The sequence below is a fragment of the Pristis pectinata genome, chromosome 11 (genome assembly GCF_009764475.1).
Source record: "Pristis pectinata isolate sPriPec2 chromosome 11, sPriPec2.1.pri, whole genome shotgun sequence".
In the NCBI taxonomy this organism is placed as follows: domain Eukaryota; kingdom Metazoa; phylum Chordata; class Chondrichthyes; order Rhinopristiformes; family Pristidae; genus Pristis; species Pristis pectinata.
This window is the reverse complement of record NC_067415.1, coordinates 5,761,274-5,784,418: the sequence shown is the minus strand read 5'-3', so window position 1 is coordinate 5,784,418 and position 23,145 is coordinate 5,761,274. Positions and strand designations below refer to the sequence as shown.

Genomic DNA, 23,145 nt, shown 5'->3' with positions numbered 1-23,145 from the left:
TATGAAAGGGATAGATAAGATAGAGGCAGGAAAGTTGTTTCCACTGGTAGGTGAGACTAGAACTAGGGGACATAGCCTCAAGATTTGGTTGGGGGACTTAATTTAAGATGGAGATGAGGAGAAACTGTTTTTCCCAGAGAGTAGTGAATCTGTGGAATTATCTGCCCAGGGAAGCAGTAGAGGCTCCCTCACTAAATATATTTAAGACACAGTTAGATAGATTTTTGCATAGGAGGGGAATTAAGGGTGATGGGGAAAAGGCAGGTAGGTGGAGCTGAGTCCATGGCCAGATCAGCCATGATCTTATTGAATGGCGGAGCAGGCTTGACGGACCAGATGGCCTCCTCCTGCTCCTATTTCTTATGATGTCATGATGCCTGGCACCAAGGACTCACAAGGCTACTTCTCCTGCCTGTACATACCATACCACCACCTCTTATGCAAGTGCCCTGCAGGTGGAACAGGACATAGCCAGGCTTCAGTTATCGGTAAGGTACAATTCAACAATGTGACTGTCAGGCCAGTGCTTGTGTAGTCCATCAGATGGCTCTCCCATCTTAGACACCAGTGTCCAGATGTTTAGAGAAAGATTCTGCATCATTGACTGGATTGGGAGCGACTTCACCATGTATAATTCAGTGCTCTGATCAACGCTAGATGGTTCATCAAGTATAACCACTCCTGCTTTTAACATGTAGTGTAGCAGTTAGCGTAACGCTTTACAGTGCCAGCGACCTGGGTTCAATTCCGGCCACTGTCTGTAAGGAGCTTGTACGTTCTCTGTGTCTGCGTGGGTTTCCTCCGGGTGCTCCAGTTTCCTCCCACATTCCAAAGACGTACAGGTTAGGAAGTTGCGAGCATGCTATGTTGGCGCTGGAAGTGTGGTGACACTTGTGGGCTGCCCGCAGAACACTGTACACAAAAGATGCATTTCACTGTATGTTTCGATGTACGTGTGACTAATAAAGATATCTTATCTTATACAACACAGTGTCTTGCTATTTCAGAGAGAAGTTAAGAATCAACCACATTGCAAAAGGTCTGGAGGCATTCGTAAGCCAGACTGGGCAAGGACAGTGGATTTCTTCACCTGAAAAGCATTAGTAAATCAGATTTTTTTTGGTACTTTTGTATTAATCCCAAATTTACATTCCACAGCTTCCAAAGGATCCTCCCCAGCTTGCAAAACACCCAACTTAAGTAAATATTGTAGATACGAATAAACAATACATACTAAATGCTGGAGGAACTCAGCATATCAGGCAGCATCTATGGAGGGAAATAAACAGTCGGCATTACAGGTCAAGACCCTTCATCAGGACTGGAAAGGAAGAGGGCAGAAGCCGGAATAAGGAGTCTGGGTGAAGGGGAGGAACACAGGCTGGCAGGTGATAGATGAGAGGTGGTAGGTAGGTGGGAGATCCTAGAAGTTGAGAGGTGATAGGGAGAAGAGGCAAAGGGCTGGAGGATAAAAAATCTGGTAGGAGAGGACAGTAGACCATGGAATAAAGGGGAGGTGGGGAATGGAAGGGCAGGTCATGCGGGCAGGGGAGGGGAAAGAGAAGGGGCGAGTGGGCCATGGGAATGAGTGAAAACAAAGGGAAGGAAAAAAGAGGGAGCAGGGGAAATAAGGGGGGAGGGGGGTGATTACCAGAAGTTAGAGAGGTGTTGAGGCCGTCAGGGTGGAGACTGCCAAGGCAGAATATGAGGTGTTGCTCCTCCAACCTGGACCTAGCTTCAACATGGCAGTAGAGGCGGCCATGGATAGACCTGTCAGTATGGGAATGGGAAGTGGAATTGAAGTGGCAGGCCGCAGAGATCTTGGCTATTGCAGCGGACGGAGCGAAGGTGCTCGACAAAGCAGTCACCCAATCTGCGTCGGGTCTCACTGATGTATAGGCCGCACCGGGAGCATCAGATGCAATAAATTCACAGGTGATGCACTGCCTCGGATTCACAGGTGAAGTGCTGCCTCATGTGGAAGGACTGTCTGGGGCCCTGAATAGTGATGAGGAAGGTGGTGTAGGGGCAGGTGTAACACTTTGCACGGTTGCAGGGATAAGTGCTGGGAGGGAGGAGTGGACAAGGGATCGCAGAGAGACCAATCCCTGCAGAGAGCTTGGGGGGGTGGGGGGTTGGGGGAGGAAGGTGTGCCTGGTGGTGGGATCCCTGTGGAAGTGGCAGAAATTGTGCAGAATGATGTGTTGGATGCGGAGGCTTGTGAGGAACCCTGTCATGTTGGGGGAGAAGGGTGGGGTGCGGTGCGGTGAGGGCAGATGTGTGGAGAAAATGAAGGAGAAACAGTTGGTGGTGGTGGAAGGGAAACCCCGTTTACTGAAAAAAAAAGACAATCTGATGTCCTGGAATTGAAAGCCTCATCATGGGAACAGATGCTTCCACATCCATTTCCTGTATGTCTGCCCTTACCTCATCCCACCCACCCCCCCCCCCCCCCACCCCTGACAGAACAGGGAAACAGGGACAGGATCCCCCTTGTCCTCACCTATCACCTGCCAGTTTGTGCTCCTGCCCCCACCTTTTTATTCTGAATTTTGCCCTCTTCCTTTCCAGTCCTGATGAAGGTCTCAACCAGAAACGTTGACTGTCCATTTCCCTCCATATATGCTGCCTGACCTGCTGAGTTTCTCCAGCATTTGCTGTGTATTGTTCCAGATTCCAGCATCTGCAGAATCTCATGTCTACATACAAATAAGCATTTGAGAGACCGGCGAAATGGATTTGCCTGCTGCTGTGCAGCTGCAGGCATCTTCTACCACTTGGGAACTCGTTTTGTGGCTGCACTTCCGACTTGCGAATTGTTCTGATTACAAACAGTTCACAGGAACTTTCTCTGTAACTATAACACTTTATTCCGCATTCTGTTATTGTTTTCCCTTGTAGTACCTCAATGCACTGATGTGATGAATTGATCTGTATGGATGGCATGCAAAACAAAGTTTTTACTGGATCAGTACATGTGATAACAATAAACAAATTTACCTATAATGGGATTTGAACTCATATCTCTGGATTGTTAGTCCTGGTCTCTGGGTTACTAGCCAGATAAATTAACCACTGTGCCACCACAATACCAATCAGAACAAAATGACATTGTAATCATGAGATATTATCTATTCAACATGGGTTATTCTTCATTTAAATCCAGTTGCTGAAGTACTGTGCTTGTATTAATACCCTCCCACTTAATATCCAAGATAATCAGCAAGACATTACAAACTAATTTGCATAGGCAGCATCAAGATCAGACTTGCTGAGCACATGGGCTCCAACAGAAATGCTGCACTTCAATCTCATACCATTGTATTCGCTGTCTAATAATTAAAAGATTATTTCTATGGCTTAGTTGGAAACATCTCTCCAAGTTAAAGATTAGTAGGAGATTTTATGCTGACCCGTTGTCCAACTCATTTCAAAGTTAAGGCACCATCCAGTTTGTTCAAGCTTTTTTTTAATTAAAAAAAGGAAGCAAAATGTGTACCAGATGGCTGTGTGTACAAAGCTCTACCTCATCACTTGAGCATAAAAATCTCAGCTCATATTTTAGTGCACTGAGAGGATATTAGTGGTTTGGATGAGACTTTTTTTCTTTAAGTCTTATCCATTTGAACATGGAACAGTACAGCACAGAACAGGCCCTTCAGCCCACAATGTTGTGCTGACATAGCTATTCCCTCCTACCTACAGAATGCCCATATCCCTATTTTCCTCTCATTCATGTGCCCATCCAAGCCCTTCTTGAAAGCCCCCAATGAATTTGCCTCCACCACCCTATCAGGCAATGCATTCCAGGCATCCACCACTCTCTCAGTAAAAAACGTACCTCTCTTGTCTGTTCTGAACCTACCCCCTTTCACCTCAAATGCATGCCCTCTGGTATTGGATTGCTCAATAATGGGAAAAAGATATTGCTTGTCCACCCTATCTATGCCCCTCATAATTTTATACACCTCCAACAGATCACCCCTCAGCCTCCGCTGATACAGAGAAAAGAGCCCAAGTTTGTCCAGCCTCTCCTGATAGCACATGCCCTCTAATCCTAGTAACAGCATCCTAGTAAACCTCCTCTGCACCCTCTCTAAAGCCTCGACATCCTTCCTGTAGTGAGGTGACCAGAATTGCACGCAATACTCTAAATGCGGCCTAACCAGAGTTCTATAGAGATGCATCATAACTTCTTGACTCCTATACTCAATACCTCGATTAATAAATACAAGCATTCCATAAGCCTTCTTAACCACCTTGTCTACCTGTGTAGTCACTTTCAATGAGTCATGGACTTGCACCCCAAGGTCTCTCTGCTCTTCAACACTGTTAAGGGTCTTGCCCTTAAGAGTGTACTGCCTCTTGACATTAGTTGGTTCAAATAGCCATTAACGATACAACAGCATTATTCCAAACAAAAACATCAAGGGCTGGCCCTAAGCAATAGTCATCCCCAAGGAAACCACAAAAACAATTAATTGGTCATTTATCTCAATGCAATCTTCTTGGACCTTGAACATAATCTGGCTCCACGTTCAACAGTATAACAAAGTCAGCGTGCAAGGTATTCATTTCACATGAAGCACCTTGTTATGCTTCACAAAGAAATTAAATTCTCTAAACCACATTCTAAATTCATCAGATTACTACCGTCATCAGCACACAAGTAACTGTCAGTGTTTCCCTGGAGCTGGAGAACTCAATCTCTTCTCTGCATTCACAAAATTTATTCAGAAAGTCTAACATTGCAATTCTTCTGCTGAATGATGTTTACAGTTCAAGTGAATACATCAAAAATAGTTCTGCCAACACACCACTGTTTTTTTTATAGAATCCTGATACACATCAAAGAAAAATGGTCCTACACTGACACCAAGGAGGGCCCTTGTAGGTGAAGCATTTTTTCAAAAACCCATGGTGAAGTTCTATTACATTGCCACAGTATTTAATAAACAGTTTACATTGTGGTTAAATTGTTGAAAGCAAAGGCTCCAAGACTATTCAGCCATGTGTCTCCTGTACAGGTAAACCACTGGCATCCACCCAATAAAAAGGTGGAAAATTGCCCAGGCTTGTCTTTCCCACAGAGAATAACAAATCCAGTCAGGTTAATTATTACTCCACCATTCTGCGTGTAGCCACCACATGGAAGGAGTGCTCTAGGTGCCTTCTGAAGGCATCTATTCATCAATAACCTGCTCACTGATGCACAATGCGAGTTCCATCAGGTTCACTCAGTTCAAGACTTCTTGCATCCTTTGTCTAATCTTAAGGAACAGAATCTCTGAGGTGAGGCAAGATCAACTGCCCTTAATATCAATTGGTTAACCCAGTGTTACTGCAAAGGGTACTTGCAACATTAAAGTGAACGAAGATCAAAGAAAAAAAAAGCTAACTATAGGGAGAACAAAGGCTGCGGTAACTGGAAAGCAATCATCTCAAGGCTAGGGCATTAGCAGTACCTGATGAGTGTTCAAGGTACAATCATCTTTAGGTGCTTCAATGGCTTATGCTTCATCCTAAGGCAAGAGAGGGAATCATTCGTTAAATGACTGGAGTATTGTTATCTTTGCAGATCTTCAATTAACAAAGCAACTCGGGTTCACACACAGCAAGATCCGAGAAATATCCAGACTTGGGCTGATAAGTGGCAAGTAACGCAAAAGACGCATTTCACTGTGTGTTTCCATGTATATGTGACTAATAAATAAATATCTAATATCTATCTAATACTTGCAGAACAACAATGACCAGAGAATTAATATCTTCACTATGACTTTCAATGGCATTGCCATAGTGGGAGACTTCATAATTAACATTCTGCCATAAGTGCAACGGGAACAGCCCTGCAAATCCTCTGACTGCAAGAATAGGTTAGAGGCCATGCATTCTTTGCCAAAGCTCACTTGCCCAACTCCCCAAAGCCTTTCCACCATTACAACACAAAGGAATACTTTGCAATAAGTACCACTGACCTGGATGAGCAGCTCCAGCAACAACAACCACCTCATCATGCTTCAGGAAAAGCAGGTCATGTACCATATTTACTCGCTCCATTGACAAACAATGCCTACAACGTACATGGATATCGCTGCCAGTTAATGAGTGAACCAACATTAAAGATCCTTAATGATCTACAAGTGACTAATGCATCTAGCCACAAAAGTATTGGATTAAAGTGAAAACCACAGAGTGTTATTGAAGACAACCATCTTCACACCAGGGATACTTTCCATCACATTGCATGTACAACATATGTGCTATATGGGATACACGGAACATAGCTTGGAGCAAAAAAACTGGACATCTAGGTGGTGTTATGGACCTGCACCAAAAATGGCATCACAATCTGCAACTTCAAAACCTAGTATACCCCTCACTGCACCATTACTATCACACTTTACTCTGTATTCTGTTTTTGTTTTTACCCTGTACTACCTAAATGCACTCTGTACTACCTCAATGCACTGTGTAATGAATTGATCTATACGAACGGTATGCAAGACGAGTTTTTCACTGTACCTTGGTACAAGTGACAATAATAAACCAGTACCAAACCAGGGAATCAACCCTAATTGAATGAGTTCAGATGGGCATGCTGAGAGGAGCACCAGGCACAACTATAATCATGATGTGCCAACCTAGAACTGCTACATTACACCTTACATGCACACTAAGCAGTATTCCACATACAGAGCTAAGTAATCTTATAACTGTCAGATCAGATTGAAGCTCTGCATTCCTACTGGATCTGGCTGTGAATGGTGGTGAACAGCTAGTGTGAGATGGTGGTTCGAAAATCAAAGCTGAGTTTATAAGTACATGAGAAACAAAGAACTGCAGATGCTGGAATCTAGATGAAAAACATGATGATGCTGGAGGAACTCAGCACACGTAAGGTGCAATGAAAAACTTACCTGCAGCAGCATCAGTGGCACATAGCATTAGATAATCAACAACAAAAACAAATTATACAAGAAAGAACACAATTAGAACAAGAAAAAAGTCCATTGTAGTACAAAGTTGTCAGTGTTGCTATACTGAGGGAAGTTACGGTTCTTGAACCTGGTGGTGTGGGACTTCAGGCTTCTGTACCTCCTGCCCAATGGTAGCTGCAAGAAGATGGCATGGCACAGATGGTGGGAACCTTTGATGATACATGTTGCCTTCTTGAAGCAGTGCCTCATGCAGAGAGGGATATGCCCGGGATGTATTGGACTGAGTCCACTACTCTGCAGCTTCTTGCGTTCCTTTGCACTTGAATTGCCGCACCAGACCGTGATACAACCAGTCAGGATCGTTGGAGTGTTTGGTGACATGTCAAACCTCCTTAACCTTCTAAGAAAATAAAGACGCTGGTGCATCTTCCTTACATTGCATCTATGTGCTGGGGCCAGGACAGGTCATCCAATATGTCAACTCCATCCTCAATGGCAGCAAGGCCTAGAAAACAAGTACTGAAAAAATGGCTAAAACATTTGCAATCATGTTTGGCAGGAAGTGCCAGATAGATGGATTTATCAGAGCTTCCTCTGGAATTCCCACCATCACAGAAGCCAGTCTGCAGTCAACTCAATTCATTACGAGATCAAAAATGGACGAGAACACTAGAAACAAAGGCTGCAGAATTAGACAATATCGCAGCTTATGCCTGCATTCTACAACTAACTCCACTTCTAACCAAGTTGTTTCAGTATAATTGCAACACTGGCATGGATAACTTGGAAAATTGGCCAGGTATGTCCTGTTCTAAAAAGGCAGGATGAGTTCAATGAGTCTATTCACAATGAGTGTCAAAATGATGGAAGTTGTTGTTGATAGTCTTATCATAAAGCAGTTGCACATCACCAATCTACTCATCCATATCCAATTTGGGTTTTACCAAGACCACACAGCTCCAGACCTCATCATGGCCTTGGTCCAAGCACAGACCAAAGCTGAATTCTAGAGGCGAGGTGAGAATAACTGCTCTTGACATCTAGGCAGCATTCAACCAAGTACAGCATCAAGCCACCCAGGTAAAACTGAAGACTAATCAAAAGGGAAACACACCAGTCATTGGATTCATACCTCGCACTATTGGTAAACTGGTTTATTATTGTTACATGTACTGAGGTACAGTGGAAAAACTATTTTGTATGCCATCCATACAGATCATTTCAGCGAGGTAGTACAAGGGAACAAAAGTAACAGAACACAGAAAAAAGTGTTACGGTTACAGAGAAAGTGCAGTCCATGCAGACTATAAGGTGCAACGTAACAAGGTGGACTGTGAGGTCAAGAGGTCATCTTATCGTACTAGGGGACCATTTAACAGTCTTATAACAGCGGGATAGAAGCTGTCCCTAGCTAAAGGAAGAGGGTTGAGGTAGTCAGAGGTCCATCATCTTAGTTCTAGGACATTAATGCAGCAGTTTCAGGGCAATGCGCTAAGGAATCATCTCCAGCTGTTACATCAGTGACCTTCCTCATTCATAAGATCAGAAGTAGAAACATTCATTGATAATTGCACAATGTTCAATTCCATTCATGAGTCTTCAGCAAATGAAGCTGCCCATGCCAGCATGCAGCAAGGACTGAACATTCAGGCAAAGCGAGTAAGTGACACCACAAAATTGCCTTTCAATGACTGTCTTCAGTAAGAGACAGTCCAACTACCTACTCTTCACATTCAATGTCATCGCCATCATCAAATCTCCCACCATCAATATGCGGGGGGGCGAGGAGTGAGGAGGGGGAGGTGGGGGGGGGGGGGGGTGGGGTAAGCACCATTGACCACAAAGTCAAACTGTAATAGCCAGAAAAGATATCATGGCTATAAGAGCAGGGCATAGATTTGCTATCCTCCGGTATGTCTGACCTTCTTTCCACCACTTACAAGGAATGTGACATGATACTCTCCTCTGCCTGGATGAGGGCAGTGCAAGTCTCAAGCAGCTCAACACCATCCAATATAAAACAGCCTATCTGACTGACAGCCATCAACTACCCGAAATATTCATTCCCTCCATCACCAGTAGATATTGGCTGGTGTGCATCATTTGTGAAACATATTGCAGTTACTCACGCAGACTACATTGGCAGCACCTCCCATGACCTCTACCCCCAAGGAGGAAAGGTTACAGGAAAACTATTAGCAGCAGGTTCCTCTCAAGTCTCACATCATCCCATCTTGAAAGTACATCAGAGATCCTTCGTCATCAGTGAGCCCAAATCCTGGAACTGCCTCCTCAACAGTACTGTGGGAGCACCTTCACTCTGAGAACTGCTGCAGTTGACTACCACCTCTTCAAGGGCAATGACGAATGGACAATAAATGCTGGCCTTGTCAGTGATGCCTAGATCCCCAAAAATAAAAACAGCTTCTTCAACAGCTTCTCCTATATCTCCACCCTGAACATGCCCAGAAAGATAGTGGAAGTAGACACATGGGAATCTAACCAACTGCAAGTTCCACTTCAATCGTACTCATTTCTTCATCATTGTGCCCAAATCCTAAACTCCTTGCCATCCTTACTACAGACTGAAATGGTGCACTCCCATCAGACTTAAGGACAGCTCCTACCTGACTGCAATAAGACTATTGAACAGTTCCCTTATACGATGAGATAGACTATGACCTCACGATCTACCTTGTTGTGACCTTGCACCTTATTGCACTGCACTTTCTCTGTACCTGTGACACTTTACTCTATACTGTTATTGTTTTTACCTGTACTACATCAATGCACTCTGTACTAACTCAATGTAACTGCACTGTGTAATGAATTGACCTGTACGATCGGTATGCAAGACAAGTTTTTCCACTGTACCTCAGTACAAGTGACAATAATAAACCAATACCATCTCAAGTGCCATTAGGGATGGCCAATAAATACAGGTCTTGTCACAGACACCCATATCTCTTGAATGAATAAGTACAGAAGAAGAATTTCAGTGCTTCATATTCTTCGGCATTGTAAAACCATACAAAATTGCCTGCTCATTAGGCTGAAAGTTGAAGATTTCCAGCTGGTTTGTCCCAAAGTTCTTCGAAAATAGGCAAATTGGTTTATCATTGTCACATGTACAGAGTACAATGTAAATCTTTGTTTTGCATGCCATCCATACTGGTCATTTCATTACAACAGTGCATTGAAGTAGTACAAGGGAAAACAACAACAGAATGCAGAATAAAGTATTACAGTTACAGAGAAAGTGCAGTGCAGGCAGACAATAAGGTGCAATGTCATAATGGAAGTAGATTGTGCAGTCATGAGTCCATCTTATCGTACCAGGGGACCATTCAATAGTCTTATAACAGAGGGATAGAGGCATAGAGGCTGTCCTTGAGCCTGGTGGTATGTGCTTTCAGGCTTTTGTATCTTCTGCCCGATGGGAGGGGGGAGAAGAGAGAATGTCCAGGGTGGGTGGGGTCTTTGATTACATTGTCAGCTTTACCAAGGCAGCGAGAAATGTAGACAGAGTCTACGGAGGGGAGGCTGTTTTCTGTGGTTTGCTGAGCTGTGTCCACAACTCCCTGCAGTTTCTTGCTGTCTCAAACAGAGCAGTTGCCGGGCAGCAATTGCTCCAAGGTAAAAGGCAATGCAGACTAAGTACTAAAACTCCATTTCAAAGACATGTCCAGTAATGAGCCATCCAACTCGAAAGTATTTCAAGCATTGCAGCATTTCTAAAAATGTAGCCAACTTCATTGTTTTGACTAGAATTTTAGTAATTGCAATCTTGGGTATGAGAAATTTTAGCTGCGTTCGAAGGGTGAAGGTATCTAGCTGCACAATTGTGGATTTTAGCTATCTGAGCATGCTTTCCAGTGAAAAATTAAATTTGCATCCAAATGCCGTCACAGTAATTAAATCTTATTAGGGTACTTCACAGAGAGGTAATAGTTCAACAGCTTTCCCATGGCTACCTTCATTTGTACATTTACTGCTCGAGGGACTTTGCAGTGAGATGGCTTGCTGAGCGAGCCTCGGTAACAGTGACCACGCTTCAAAAGTAACTCATTTGATTGTAAATTGTTTTGGGACATTGAGGATTTAAGTACTAACTGAACATATGGTTGAAAAGATAAGCTGTATAGAGGCTTTCCCAGGCTGTGAAAAAGGTCACAAAGCAGTAAGAATTAGGAAGCTGCAGAGGGGTAGATCCTAGAGGCTGAAGGTATTGGGTGGAAGTGTTCAGGAGGCAGTTCTACAACTAGTTATGGCATAGAACTGGCAGAAATTGCACTAGTCAAGGTCACAGAAGGTACATAAGGATTTTAAAGTATGTGGAAGGAATAAGCATGCAGTGGAAGCCAGTGAGATCTGTGAGTGAGTGGAACTGATTCTGTATGCCAGCAAATTCATTTGAAGATCTTTGGCCTGCTAAACCTCACCCCTCCCCATCTTGGAAACATTCACCAATCCCATTTAACACCACTGTTCCTCAGGTTCCAAAATGTCTGCCCCATTGTCAGGGGCTGATCCTTTAGCCACTGTACTCTGCATAATTAAATCCTATCTGGATATATCATGGCTTGGTATGGCAACTGCTCTGCCCAGGACCGCAAGAAACTGCAGAGCATTGTGGACACAGCCCAGTGCATCACAGACACCAGCCTCCCCTCCTTGGACTCTGTCTTTACCTCTCGTTGTCTTGGTGAAGCAGCCAGCATAATCAAAGATCCCACCCACCCGGGACATCCTCTCTTCTCTCCTCTTCCATCGGGTAGAAGATGCAGGAGCCTGAGGGCACGTACCACCAGGCTCAAGGACAGCTTCTACCCCACTGTGATAAGAATATTGAACAGTTCCCTTATACAATGAGATGGACTATGACCTCACGATCTACCTTGTGACCTTGCACCTTATTGCACTGCACTTTCTCTGTAGCTGTGAAACTGTACTCTGTACTGTTATTGTTTTTACCTGTACTATATCAAAGCACTCTGTACTAACTCAATGTAACTGCACTGTGTAATGAATTGACCTGTATGATCGGTTTGTAAGACAAGCTTTTCACTGTACCTCGGTACAAGTGACGATAATAAACCAATAAAACAATAAAGAAAATTACCAGTGCAACCGAAGCAGGGACAGAAGCTCAAAGAGGATGAGGAAGAGGATTAGGGGATGGGGGGGCGACGGTGCTGGTGGTGAGAATCCTGCTTGTGAATACAATCCACTAATTTCTGCTGGGCCAATATATTTTTTGTACATGCATGTGTCTGTATGAATATATGCTTAGCAAGGGCAAATTCATGACCTGTGATGTGGTGAGACAAAGTAGCTCAGATAGTTGTACCTACCCAATCATAGCTTTCAACAAAAGGAAGAGAAAATTGGGTGAAATTCAGAGGAGACCAGGTTTCCTATTATCGAATAAACAATTATTCAGACTGGTTTCCCTCCAAGCAGATCTTGCATTCTCGTCTAAAGATACTGAATAAGTTTAATTATGACTTCTTACATCGCATCACATTGAGGCTATGGAGTTATTTTTTTTTATATATAGAAATCCCAAAGCTCACAATTTCCTTCCCACTTCACTCAAATCATGAAATCAAAAGATAGATTTACTCACAATAGAAGTGCCACAAATAATTAAAAGCAGACTTACACAAGTCTGCCTTAAAAAAAAATTTACAAGATGGATTTAACAAACTACCACAGTATTTCCCAGTGAAAAAAAATCAAAACACATTCCAAAGTATTGGTACCAGAATCAGAATCAAATTTATTAGCACTGACATACAATGTGAAATTTGTTGTTTTGCGGCAGCAGTACAGTGCAAAGACATAATAATCTATAAATTACAAAAAATAAATAAATAGTGCAAGAAAAAAAGGAATAATGAGGCAGTGTTCATGGATCGTTCAGAAATCTGATGGCGGAGGGAAAGAAGATGTTCCTGAATCATTGAGTGTGGGTCTTCAGGCTCCTGTACCTCCTCTCTGATGGTAGTAATGAGGGCATGCCCGAGGGATAGAGTCCTTAATGATGGATGCCATCTTCTTGAGGCACCATGTCTTGAAGATGCCCTCGATGGTGGGGAGGGTTGTGCCCGTGATGGAGCTGGCTGAATCTATAACCCTCTGCAGCCTCTTGCGATCCTGTGCATTGGAGCCGCCATACCAGGTGGTGATGCAACCAGTCTCAGGATGCTCTTCACCGTACATCCACAGAAATTTGTAAGAGTCTTTGGTGACATACGGAATCTCCTCAAACTTCTAACGAAGTAGAGCCACTTGCTGTTTCTAGATGTTCTACTCCAAACAGATACAAGCATGGTTTACTTTTCTGGCTCAGAAAATAGGGATGGGAAGCAACCTATACCAGTTCCACTCTTGACTGGATGTTATATGTAATTTTAGCTGTTAACTATACATTGTGTAAGAAGTACCTATTTCACCACGGTGACCCGTTTTTACATCTGCCATCACAAAGAAGGATGTACAAGAGCACTGGGTACACAATGTACAAGTGACATTAGGTTTCAAAGAAGCAGAAGCATCGCTCTACACTTATAGAAAGAGTCATACAGCACGGAAACAGGCCCTTCAGCCCATCTGGTCCATACTGACCAAGATGCCCCATCTAAACTAGGCCCATTTGCCAATGTTTGGCACATAACCTTCGAAACCTTTCCCATCCATGTACCTGTCCAACTGTCTTCTAAAAGTTGTTATTGTAGCTGCCTCAACCACTTCCTCTGGCAGCTGATTCCACATAGATACCACCCTCTGTGTAAAAACAGTTGCCCCTCAAGTTCCTCTTAAATCTTTCCCCTCTCACCCTAAATCTGCGCCCTCTAGTTTTTGATTCCCCGACTCAGGGAAAAAGTTACAAGATTATTAACCTGGAGCACAGTTATAGAACCCCACTATCTTGTCTTACACAGATCCACAAGAAAGCATTTTGGGGTGGGGTGACAAGGCTGCAGATATCTGTGTCAGTAATTTGAGACAACTTACCTCTATGGTGTGAGCCATCTAAAATAACACTTTCAGTTTTGGAAACACCACAGTGGTCTGAGGTATGATGGCGAATTGGTTAAACTACCAGACGAATAATCCAGAGACCTGGACTAACAATACTAACACATAGTTCATATCCCACTATAGCAACTGATAATCTGGATTTTGGAAGAAGAAACACCAACTAGTCTCAGTAATGATGACTGTGAACACTACCAGATTGTCGCAAAGACCAGCTTGGTTAACTAACGTCCTTCGGGGGATGAAATCGGCCATCCTTACCTGGACTGGCCTATAAGTGACTCCAGGCTGTCACTTTAACTGTCACTTTGCAGACGATACAAAGATTGGTGGTGCTATGGATAGCGTAGAAGATTGCCAGAGGATACCGGGATATATCAGTTGCAGATATGGGTAGACAGATGGCAGATGGAGTTTAATCCAGCCAAACATGAGGTGTTGCACTTTGGGAGATCAAATATAAAGGAGCAGTACACTGTTAATGGCAAGACCCTTAATAGTCTTAATGTACAGGGAGACCTTGGGGTCCAAGTCCATAGCTCCCTGAAAGTGGCAGCACAGGTTGATAGGGTGGTAAAGGCAGCATATGGCATGTTTGCCTTTATTAGTCAAGGCACTAAGTTCAAGAGTCAGGAAGTTATGTTGTAGCTTTATAAAACTCTGGCTAGGCTGCATCTGGAGTATTGCATTCAATTCTGGTCACCCCATTATAGGATGTGGAGGCTTTGGAGAGGCTGCAGAAGAGATTTACCAGGATGCTGCCTGGATTAGAGGGCATGTGCTATGAGGAGAGGTTTAGACAAACTCGGGTTGTTTTCTCTGCAGCGGTGAAGGCTGAGGGGAGACCTGATAGAGGTCTATAAGATAATGAGAGGCATAGATAGAGTGGACAGCCGGTATCTTTTTCCCAGGGTCGAAATGTCTAATACTAGAGGACACATATTTAAAGGTGAGAGGAGGCAAGTTCAAAGGAGATGTGCGGAGCAAGTTTTTTGTTAAAAACAGTCTGGAATGGGCTGCCAGGTTGGTAGTGGAGGCAAATAGAATAGAAGCGTTTAAGAGGCATTCATGGATGTGCAGAGAAAGGAGGGATATGGACATTGTGTAGGCAGAAGGGATTAGTTCAGTTCGGCATTTAATTAGTTCAGCACAACATTGTGGGCTGAAGAGCCTGTTCCTGTGGTCTACCATTCTATGTTCTAAATGCCCTATGAAATGGCCTAGCAAGGCACTCAGTTGCACTGTTACATTTAAACAGAGAAGGAATAAAACTGGACAGATCACCTGGCATCAACACAGGCACTGAATTTGGACAGAGCAAAGTCACTCCCAGCTGAGTCAACCTTGCATATTCTACTCACGAACATCTGGTACCCTTGTAAAAATTGGGAGAGCTGTCCCTCAGAATAGCCCATGGACAGCTTGACATGATCATCCTCAGAGTCATATCATGCAATGTGCCACACTCCTCCATCACAATCCCCGATTACATCCTGACCCATCGGAGATGGCGGCACAGTAAACCTTCATTGGTTGTGGCTCTAAATCCTGGAACTCCCAAAAGCAATGTGAATTACCTTCACTAGAAAGAATGCAACAGTTCAAGGCGGCAGCTCACCTCCACCTTCCCAGGAGTAATTAGGGATGGGCAATAAATAAGCAATGACTAGATCCCAAAAATGAATACAAAATTTACAGCCAATACCTTCTCCAGCAGATGATCCAAGAAAACTGACAGAAGACTTATGAAATTCAGGTCATTTCCCACATCTCTCCTCCAAACGTTATTGAAAAGGACATCTTGCTGAAAATGAAATAGTGACTGAAGACAGCGTCTTAGTAGAGCTGAAATGTTCAAATGAACCATTCCATTTGCTCTCACCGAAGGTTTTGTGCTCCACTAGGAGACAGTATTGGTCTCAATAGCACATTCAAGGGGCTGGTCATTTAAAAGTGAGGTGCACAGAAATTTCTTCTGGTGAATCTCTGGTATTCTCCGCCCCTGAGGGTAGTGGAAGCTGGATCATTAGATATATTTAAGGTGGAGATAGATAAATATTTGAACAATTTAGGGAGAACTGGCACAGAACAGGAATTGAGGCCAGCATAGATCAGCCACGATCGTATCGAATGGTGGGGCAAGTTTGAGGGATAAATGGCTGACTCCTGCACCTATTTTCTTGTATTGTTATGTTCCATTCTGCAACATCATCTCCAAATGCTGATGACAAGTAGAAAACATTTTAAAGTTGCCAAGAAGGCTCTTGGGTTGACAGCTGCAATGCGAGGCCAACATAAGTTTTTTTTCTTGGATAGCACATTCAAAACCAATAGGGCTGCAAACGCTTAGACCCAAAACATTAGCTGCTTCTCTCTGCAGAAACCATCCAACCTGCTGAGTATTTCCAGAATTTCACAGCATCTTGTTCTTGTTTAGATGCAAAAAAAAAGTTTGATGGATTCTACAAATGTGCCCAGATAGTCTATTTGGACCTCCGCCTATGACTCACAGATGGCTTACGGCTTAAATGTCTGACACTCACTGCTCGTTGTTAACTGATAAGCTGCTGAACTCCAGACCGAGTACTGCAGGCTAAGTGTCTGGCAAACTCATCCCACTCAATCATTGGCATGAGAGGTAGAGCACTGATAACTTGCAATGCTTGGTCCTCCCAGGGGAGTCACAGGGAAACTTTTGGAGGAATTTCCTTGCTGTTCAATTTTAGGATGCAGAGGGCCTCACTTCCATCTCTAGCCCAAGTAATGATTTTGAGTAACAATGAGTCAGAGAACAAAAAGGCGATAGAGCTTGGTGACATGGTGTCATGACAATAAACTTTCCCTCAATGTCAGCAAAACAAAATAGCTGGTCATTGACTTCAGGAAGGGGGGGCCGGGTGCACACTCCTGTTTCATCAATGGTGCTGAAGTTCAGAGGGTTGAGAGCTGCAAGTTCCTAAGAGTGAACATCACCAACAGCCTGTCCTGGTCCAACCACAGAGACGCCACGGCCAAGAAAGCACACCAGTGCCTCTACTTCCTCAGTAGGCTAAAGAAATTTGGCATGTCCCCTTTGACCCTCACCAATTTTTATGGATGCACCATAGAAAGCATCACGGCTTGGTACGGCAACTGCTCTGCCTGAAACCACAAGAAACTGCAGAGAGTTGTGGACACAGCTCAGCACATACAGAAACCAGCCTCCCCTCCATGGACTCTGTCTACACTTCCTGCTGCCTTGGAAAAGCAGCCGGCATAATCAAAGACCCCACCTACCCCAGACATTCTCTCTTGTCCCCCGTTCCATCCGCTCCCTCCAATCCCCACCCAGTCTGTTCCATCTGCCTTTCACCTCTCCTCTCCTCTAACGGTTCCCATTATCACCTTCTTTCCTAATCAGATTCTAGCATTGGTCGCCTTTGTGTCCCTGCTCATCACCCTCCAGCAGCTGTCTTCACCTTCACTCTCCCTCCCAACTGGATCCATCTGCCCCCATTTTATTTTCCTTGTCTGCTTCCATCTCCCAACAGTACCCCTCTCCCTCCCCCAACTGGCTCCACCTGCCCATCATTCCTTACCCCTCCTGGGTCCACCTATCACCTACTAGCCTCTGACTCACCTCTCATCTCTTTATACGGATTATCTTCCCTCTCAACTCTCAGTCCTGATGCAGGGTCTCAACCAACAACATCTCCCCCCACCACAGATGTTGCTTGACCCACTGAGTTCCTTCAGCAGATTGCTTTCTCCATTTTTAAAATTGCCTAACTATGTCCCCACTAAGACCTTTTCTTCCCCAAGACCACCACCTCCCACATCCCCATTCTATTCCAGGTTCCTTCCCCACAACCACCCACCGCCCCATGCCTCCCAACACGCTCCCTGCCCATAGATTTCTTCCCACCTCCTGTCACTTAAATCAGTAACCACTGAGCAATCCAGACGTGCTGAAAAATCTCAGTGGAACCTGGAATGCTTAAAGGGAACACTACTGATCAACAGACATGCAGGGGAATTAAAAAAAAAGGACCATTTGGCAGATCAATTGCCAAGGGACCTTACTAATCCTGACACTTTTCAACCAGAAACAAGTATCATCAGTTACTTCTGAAACTTCCGGTCTGCACGTTGGATCATTTGGCACCATGCTGTTTATTTGAGAAAGAAACCTGGAAAATGCCTCCCTCAATACGTCTCCCAATCAGTCATGACAGTATCATTCTGTTGCTTTTATTCTACCAGCTCTACAGTTGAATAACCAGCAGTCAACATCCGATGAGTGCAACTTAACTGGAGACAAAGGAGACAAGGAAAACTATGCAACTCAGAAAGGAAGGACTGCTGCTTTAAAGAACCCACAACTGTTTTATCAGATTTCCACACTTCTTGGACCCGATGTGGTAAGCCATAACAGCCATGGAGATCAAGGGAGACCAACAGAAAACTGAACAGTTGGGTTTTATCGACCTTAAAAACAAGGAAGTTAAGGGCATTGTTAACCACCACCAATGATATTACAAAAGCAACTCCAACGGTCAATATTTAATCATACAAATCACCCATTTCCATCTGAACTCTCAGAGTCATACAGCACAGAAATGGGCCCTTTGCTCCAAATCATCTATGCTGACCAAGATTCCCATCTAAGGTAGTCCCATTTACCTGTGTTTGGCCCATATCCCTCTAAACCTTTCCTATCCATATACCTGCCCAAGTACCTTTTAAATGTTGTTAAATGTACCTGCCTCAACCACTTCTTCTGGCAGCTCATTCCATATACTGCATATATTCCATATACTCTCATTCTCAGGCATTGACCTACAGCACACAGGAGTTCCTCAGGGTAGTGTCCTAGACCCAACCACCTTCAGCTGCTTCATCAATGACTTTCATTCAATCATAAGGTCAGAAGTAGGGACGTTGGCTGATGATTGCACAATGTTCAGCACAATTCTTCAGATAAGGAAACAGTCCACATCCAAATGCAGCAAGACATAGACAACATCCAGACCTGGGTGATAGCTGGCACGGTAGGGTAGCGGTTAGCATAATGCTCTTACAGCAGCAGCAACCGGGTTCGATTCCAGCCACTGTCTGTAAGGAGTTTGTACACTCTCCCCGTCTCTGCGTGGATTTCCTCTGAGTGCTCTGGTTTCTTCCCACATTCTAAAAGGCATACTGGTTAGGAAGTTGTGGGCATGCTACATTGGCACTGGAAGCGTGGTGACACTTGCAGGCTGCCCCCAGAACACTCTATGCAAACAGATGATTTCACTGTGTGCTTCGATGTACATGTGACTAATAAAGAAATCTTAAAAGTAACAATTGAGTGCACACAAGTGCCAGGCAATGACGAGATCGAGAAAATCCAGCTATCATACCCTGATATTCAATGGCATTACCGTCACTGAATCCCCCACCGTCAATATCCTTGGGGTTACTATTGACCAGAAACTGAAATGGAGTAACCATATACACAATGTGGCTACAAGAGCAGGTCAGAAGCTGGGAATCCTGTGGCGAGTAACTCCCCAGAGCCTGTCTACCAGGCTCAATTCAGGAGTGTGATGGAATACTCTTGATTTGCCTGGATGAGCACAGCTTCAACAACACTCAAGAAGCTCGACATTACACAGGACATTGCAGCTCGCTTGAATAGGCACTCCATCATTCACTCACTCCACCACAGTAGCAGCAGTTTGTACCATCTACAGGATGCACTGCAGCAACTCACCAAGACTCCTTAGACAGCACCTTCCAAACCCACCACCTCTACCAGCTAGAAGGACAAGGGCAGCAAAAGCACGGGGAAAACCACCCCCTGGAAGTTGCCTCCAAGCTACACACCATCCTGACTTGGAAATATATTGCTGTTCCTTCACTGTTGCTGGGTCAAAATCCTGGAACTCTCTCCCTAACAGCATTGTGGACACACCCACACCTCGAGGACTGCAGTGATTCAAGAAGGAAGCTCACTACCACCTTATCAAGGGTAATTAAGGATCGGCAGTTAAATGTTGGCTCAGCCTGCAAAGCCACATCTCTCGAATGAAAAAAAAACATGGTCTTCTCCCACTACCAACAGGCACTGATCTAAACAATTCTCCCTGCTCAGTCATTGACATACTGATGCATTCATTCTTGCTATTCCATGTTACTAGCATGTTATAATCTACCTAAAACGAAAAGCCTGTACATAGCTCTTCAATCAGCCAAGTATAATAGTGGATGGGTTGATGTAATGTTCACTTAGACTGTGGGAAAGTCCTCACTGTGCAATTACAGATTGGATAATTCCAAATTTAGTGTACAAGAGGACATTTTTGAAGAATTACGGTTACAAGTCTTTCACAGCAACATTGCAATTAAAGTCAATATAATTTTGTTGCATTTGGCTTCAGCAACAGCAGTGCTAGTTAAAGAAGATATTGCCTTGGGACATGAAAGCATCTTAAGGTGAATCATGACAAACGAACTGTTTGGCTGTATCTTAAAGCAACAAAGTCAATTTTCTGCCCCTAGGATGTCTTCACATATTGGTTAAGTATTACTTATCTTTCTGTCTAATATTTTTCAATTCTGTGCACATTGCAGATCAGAAGATTATGAACCAGCATTAGAAGATTATGAATGTTCAGAACTGTGAAATGGCCAAACTGCCAATAAGTCATATGAAGTGACATTAGGAGGTACATGTGGAAAAAATGAACAATGCAAGGCATAGAGGAGCAAGAGAACTCCAGGACTTTAAGGCCAAGACAGATAGAGCCACAGCCAAAGATGGGATAAAGGAAAACAAAGATAAACAAGAGGTAAAAACGAAAAGGTGTACGGCATCCTAAGAGTCAGTAAGTTATATTATAAAACTCTAGTTAGGCCACATCTGGAGTACTGCATTCAATTCTGGTTGTCCCCATTATAGGAAGGATGTGGAGGCTTTGGAGAGGGTGCAGAAGAGGTTTACCGCCATGCTGCCTAGATTGGAGGCTGTGTGCTACAAGGAGAGGTTGGACAAACTAGGGATGTTTTCTCTGGAGCAGCAGAGGTTGAGGGGAGATCTGATAGAAGTTTACAAGATTATAAAGGGCATAGATAGAGTTGACAGCCGGTATCTTTTTCCCAAGGTCAAAATGTCTAATACCAGAGGGTATGCATTTAAGGTGAAAGGGGGTAAGTTCAAAGGAGATATGTGGGGCAAGTTATTTTTTTTTACATAGAGAATTGTGCGTGCCTGGAACACGCTGCCAGGGGTGGTCATGGAAGCAAATATGATAGTGGTGTTCAAAAGGCTCTTAGATAGGTACATGAATGTGCAGAGAATGGAGGGATATGGACATTGTGTAGGCAGAAGGGATTAATTTAGTTAGGCATTTAATTACTAGCTTAATTAGTTCGGCACAACATTGTGGGCCGAAGGGCCTGTTCCTGTGATGCACTGTTCTACATCCTAAAAGCTTCAAGGCTTTCTGGACTAGAGGAGTTTACAGAAAGAAGAGTTTACAGAAGCAGGAGTGTGGTATGACCAGAAATAAAATGTAAATAGAAGGATTAGAACTTTAAATACACAGTTTTTGCTGGATTGGAGGTCAATGTGAACTGGCAAGTACAGGGATGATGGGTGATTTGGACTTGAATTAAAAAAAATTAGCAGCAAGTTCGGTATGAACACAAGGCTTCCAAAGGTAGGAGGAAGATCAGCTGTGAGACCATCAAAATAATTTGAGTGCAGATGTAACAGAAGCACTGAGCAAGTCTCCTGCAGTGATGTGCTTAGAGTTATGAAGATGGAGCGGGCAGCCTTTGCCATAGAGAGAATATTGGGTTGGAAACTCAGTCCAGGATTAAATTTAAAAATTGACAGTTAAATCACCTCAGCCATAAACAGGCACAGCAGTGTAGGCAGCAGGCACTGTAGTGTAGCGGTCAGCGTAACACTATTACAGCACAAGCAAACCGGGTTCAATTCCAGCCACTGTCTGTAAGGAGTTTGTACGTTCTCCCTGTGTCTGTGTGGGTTTCCTCTGGGTGCTCCGGTTTCCTCCCACATTCCAAAGACGTACAGGTTAGGAAGTTGTGGGCATGCTATGTTGGTGCCGGAAGCATGGCAACACTTGCGGGCTGCCCCCAGAACACTCTATGCAAAAAGTGCATTTCACTGTGTGTTTTGATGTACATGTGGCTAATAAAGATATCTCATCTCTTTTGCACTTTCAAAATGTATAAAACAGAGCAAACAATTACGTATATTGTGGTGCATTCAACCAAATGGGATTAAAGTGCATTGCAAGGCCTCAAGCATGTAAAACTGGACTGGATTCAAATTCCCTCTTGAAACATTTCTGAAAAGCTCTGGATTTCCAGTCTGAGAACATCTGTTTAGAAAGTCTGCAAGTGCTATTTAACTGAAATAAAAAACATCTGGAAATGCTCAGCAGGTCGGGCAGCATCTGTAGAAACAGAAAGTGTTAACATTTCAGGTCAATGACATATCATTGAGGGGCCAACCTAATGAAGCTCCAACACAGGACCACATGCTTGCTGAACAGCATGCAATGGGACAAAGCCAAGGGATCTCACAAGGAATGAATCAGAATGAAAGGACTGTTAAGGTGGACGGTAACAGTCTTTTCCCCAGGGTAGGGGAGTCCAAAACTAAGGGCCACAAGTTTAGGGTGAGAGGGGAAATATTTAAAAGGGACCTGAGGGGCAACTTCTTCATGCAGAGGGTAATGAGGATATGGAACGAGCTGCCAGAGGAAGTGGGTGAGGCAGGTACAATAGTATCATTTAAGCAGCACTTGGATAGGTATGTGGAGGGGCAGAGCTTAGAGGGATATGGGCCGAACATAGGAAATTGGGACTAGCTGGGTAGATAATATGGTCGGCAATGGACTGGCTGGGCCAAAAGGGCCTGTATCTGTGCTGTATTGCTCTATGACTCTATAATCAAAGATCTGTAGTCCTGCCCCATCAATTGTGAATGGCACTGCACAATTTAACAGCTTCTCCAAACACATCCCAATCCTCAATGATGCAAGTGCACAGTCTGTGAGTATTAGAAGACAAGGCTGAAGCATTGGCAACCATGCTCAGACAGAAGTGTCAAGTGCATAATTCATCTCAGTTTCACCTGGAGATGCCCACCATCACAAAAATTTTC

The 23,145-nt window shown here is 43.9% G+C and overlaps 1 protein-coding gene across 2 annotated transcripts in view; it reads right to left on the bottom strand.

Moving 5' to 3' along the window:
- Positions 1-23,145, bottom strand: part of acer3 (alkaline ceramidase 3) — a 169,090-nt gene that overhangs the window by 111,826 nt on the left and 34,119 nt on the right. The gene's annotated exons all lie outside the window — the stretch shown is intronic.